This window comes from Setaria italica, chromosome VI (assembly GCF_000263155.2).
Source record: "Setaria italica strain Yugu1 chromosome VI, Setaria_italica_v2.0, whole genome shotgun sequence".
Taxonomy (NCBI): domain Eukaryota; kingdom Viridiplantae; phylum Streptophyta; class Magnoliopsida; order Poales; family Poaceae; genus Setaria; species Setaria italica.
Window position 1 is genome coordinate 21,356,943 of NC_028455.1, and position 4,891 is coordinate 21,361,833.

Below are 4,891 nucleotides of genomic sequence, written 5' to 3' on the forward strand. Positions count from 1 at the left end.
CCATTAAAATGACTAAATTAAAATGCCACTAACGATCACTCCCTCCTGTCACACATTCAAGTCAGTTTGGTTTTCATGAGGCTATTACTCCTTTCTTTTTTGTTGTTGTAACTGCTAATATACAAAAAATTGATAGATCGACAATATAAAATTGATGTCAGTACATTCATAATTGGAAATAGTTTCATAATGCACAATCCTTTTTATTCTAGATGCCATATTATTTAACGACATTGCAAGTTAATCAAAGTTTCACTTTTTTATTGACCGTGATGATTTGCTAAACAACTAGTATACCTATAATCGGCAGGGGTATCTCATACACTATGCATGCATGTCCAAAGGATTGCTAACTCTATTTTTAGTATGTCAAGATTAATTTGATTTGACCCTAGTTATTTGACCCGGTACTAAGGTCCTCCTTTAGTACCGAAGTAGCAATACCGGTTCCACAACCGGTACTAAAGGGACTGCTTCCCCAGCAGTGTTGTGTCTCCAGCAAAGGTGCAAAGTTCAAACACAAATATTGGTGTTGTCCGTCAGGGGCAGGAAGGTGCAGCAATAAACATTGATATGGAACCCGCTGACGATGAGCAAGAATGGCTCCATCGGAATGATACATATACAAGGCCGTTTAGGTGCACCACCGATCCTGTGTATGGTCCACTGCTTGATACGGAAGTTCAATGTACATGAACAGGTATTACCATAAATTCATGGATGTTTCACTTGTTTGATTTGATTCCATGCAAGATCTAAGTATTAGTGGAGACTTTCCATAGGTGGTGTTGAACGGATGGATCCAAAGGAACGTGAGATGGAAAAGGATAGGCAGAAGAAGAGAAGAGAAGATATGCAGGATTAACAGAAGAGAAAAAAACAGTAGGCTAGCCATGCCTGCGAGCCAGCGTCGTGGAGATAATTTTTGTCAGACGCCTGGTACGTACTTATCTGTTAGTACATGGCATACAGTTTGGGTGGACTGGTCCTGTTGTATCCTAATTTGCTTTCATTTTAACGTTAAATAATGACGTGAATAGGTGAGGTTACCATGATCGATGGTGTATCGCCTGTTCTTGCTTCATGTAAGCCTCTTTGACCATATCATCTGATATTCTGATTGGTGTGTGCATATTTTGTAGATGATATGGTTACGTCTGTGGTGCAGGTGTTACTGAACGTGGGACGCCAGCTGGGGCCTTGCTTACCAGTAATATAGGTCGGTCGTTTTCATACGCCCTGCTTACTATTTAAAATATGCTGATTTTTTCATGTCTGAGCTGTAGGTGGTGCTGTTCTGTCGAACCCTGGGGGAACCATGCAGTCTGTCGTAACCCAGACTGCAACAGTGCGTGAGCCAGCCAAGGAACCTAACGCGTCTGGACTATGGGAGCCAGACGATCCCATGCACGGAATCGAAGGTATCTATATCGTAGCTGGGTCTAGGCTGATCACATATATGGGAGTTGAGTTATCGTTAATTAATTTTTACATTCTACATTCTATTGAAACAGAGAACGATTTGGATGAGATGGGAACAGGAAGGTTCCGACATGTTTGATGACCCGGAACAGGAAGGTCCCAACATGTTTGATGATGATAAGGCTAGGGTCTATCACCAAAGGGGTGCGTTTGATTATAAAATTTCATACACATCTTGGTTCGCATGGAATATTTATTTATTGTTGTCTTCACTCCTGCAGATGTCCAGTACGAGTACCATAGAGATTCCAATATGGTTCCTCTCGGTCCTTATCCATATGATGGAGTGTACAATAATCTTCCTAGGAAGCATCATGTCTTGAAGAAGGTCAAAAACTGCGAGTACTGCAATGCGACGGTGAAGGTCCTGCTTTCTACTATAGGAATGGGAAGGTGCACACACACATATATATACATACACACACACTAGAAGTTCTGCGTGAGCTATGTCGGTTATTTACGAGTCAAATAGATAAGGATGCAAGGTATTTTAGAAAGCACATACGGTACTTCAACTCACATTTCTCATTCACCAGCTTTAGGGTTTTCATTGATCGTCGTCTTGCATCCACAAGAGGTATTGGTGTGTATACCTTTAAGGCATATGGTCAGATTTACCATAAGCTGGATCCACTTGTGCTAAGTGGGAAAGGGTCACGACATATGCAGCTCTACATTTATGATACAAATGATAGTATTGCTCATCGTGTTAAGAGGTCCCTTAATCTTGATGAGAACCTGATTCATTTGATCTGTGGTGTTTTAATAAGGGGCAATCCATACGTCCAGTTATTCACGTCCCTGGGTACTCTCGTAGATATTCAAGAATACACGATTGAGCTAAATACCAAGATTTCGATTGATCAGAGAAGATATAGTGCCCTAGCAATGGATCAGATTGCGGCTATTTGGGTCGATGGGAATGATCCTCAGCATCGTTTCTCCAGGAGCATAGTGATATATGGGAAATCAAATGACTCACACTATATAAGAGCGTACCATGATTGCTATGACCCATTGGCATACCCTTTATTTTGTGGATCATGGCCTTACCATTAGGTCCCCAATGGCCTGCGGGGGATTCGGTATAGCATGTTGGGTTGGGCTAGCAAGAAGACTTCGACTAGGGAGATGAAGAATGGAATTGAAGAAGGCAGCATAGTATAAGATAACAGAATGGAACACCAACCAACGAGTAAGTGGTGGATTTGGATGGAGTCTCGCAGAAGAAGAGTTTTCCACGGTGGTGAAACCGGTTGGGATGACAAAATGATAGAATTTTGAGATCCACTGCCATCCAAGCCAAAACGGAAATATACGTACGTGAATCGCAAGAGAAAAGGTTTGTGCGTTTGATGCATGTTCCCATGCTTTTATCATTTGATCCAACTGTAACCATAGTATGAAATTGTGTGACTACGATGATCCAGGAGTGCCACAAGATGAAGGAAGCCAGGATGCAAGGGATGGGAACAATCGTGTTCAAAGATAAAGAAGGGGGACACTGCGTGTATGTAGTAATTAATTCATGGTTGCCTTCATATTTCATCATAGTATATATAAATCTTTATATCTTTTTGTTTTCTACACAGAGCCGCATCATGATGAAACACATGGTTACAGATGGTGAGGTCTTTTTAGGGGAAGGTGTGTTATTGATATTGTTCTATTATAATGTTATCATTCCTATTAATTTGCATGCTGGGACCAATGCCATTTTCTAATATATTTTTATAGAACATGGCCATGATAGTGATAATGAGGAATACATGTACGAAGATGTCGAAGGACTAGGTGTGTGTGTTTGTACATTGTATGATTGTGTTATGCCAATGTTTATTATAATGCTAACATGTTGGGAGGTTGTTTAGAAATCGGTGGGTCATGTATCTACATCAGCGCGAGGGAGTACAAGTGTTACAAGCTTTAGATCTGTGAAGGTCAATTCAATGTGTTCTTTCATACTGGTCACATATTCCAGCAATTATTGGTTGATTGGCATGTTAAGGTGGAGTCAATGCGCCTAGACTGGTACTCGAAGCCGTGACACCAAGTGTTGATTTGTGTAGATCTCTATTAGGTGAGACCTATTACACTATGATGAAAAAATGATAATATATACAATCAAACTAACCAATATATCTTAATACTTTTGCAATGAATAGGGGCTGCTTGACACTCTTGCCACTAGGGAGGCTAATGCTTCCAAGGCAAGGCTTAGGATTATTCTGAGCAAAGACTTTCCTGGGTGTGATTGTGATGTTCAGTGTAGGTTCATGGATGCAATGACCCTAGTTGCACGTTATGGCAAGCCCGATTATTTCATCATGATGACGTGCAATCCATATTAGGATGAGATAATGGTAGAGTTGTTGCATGGGCAGACTCCACAAGACCAGCCCGATGTTGTTGCCCAAGTGTACCATGCTAAACTATTAAATCTCCATGATTTCTTGATCAAGAAGGGTCATCTCAGCACTGTTGTTGCATGGGCACATGTAACCGAATTTCAGAAGAGGGGTCTGCCACATGAGCACTTTCTATTGGTTATGGAGGCCGAAAGCAAGTTAACGAGTCTTGATGATTATGATAAGTACATATTGGTAGAAATTCCTGACCCAGATAAATATCCTTAGTTGCACCAGATTGTTGTCAAGCATATGATGCACGGTCCGTGCAGTACTCTCAACAAGGATTGTCCATGCATGGTAGACGGACAATGCCATTTCCGCTATCCACGACAGTTTAGTGCAATGACGAAACAAGGCAAGGACACATACCCAATATATAGAGGGAGGGAAGATGGGCAGAGAGTGAAGATTAGAGGAGAGGAATTGGATAACAGGTGGGTGGTGCCTTATAATCCAGTGCTACTTATGAGGTATAACTACCATATCAATGTTGAGATTTGTAGCAGCATCAAGTCAGTTCAATACCTCTACAAATACATATATAAAGACCATGATCGTGCATCGTATACTGTTGATGCAAAAGGGAATGAGCACGTGGTAATCAACGAGATCAAACAGTATCGTGATGCAAGGATGATAACAACTATAGAAGCGGTCTACAGGTTGTTTGGTTTTAAGTTGTACTCAATGTGGCCTCCTGTCCTGCAGATGCAAGTACACCTCCCCGGTATGCACATGGTTTCCTACAAGTCAACAGACAACCTCAAAGATGTTGTGGCGCGTGCGAAATCCCAAAGGTCAATGCTAACTGAGTACTTCAAGGTGAACGCAGTCAATCCTAAGGCCCGCCAATACCTATACAAGGAGTTCCCAGAGTACTTCATGTGGAACAAGGCTGGAAAATACTGGAAACCAAGAGTTGCAAAAAGAAAGCTTCAGATTAGTAGATTGGTGTATGCAAATCCCAATGAAGGTGATAGATACTACCTTCGGGTGCT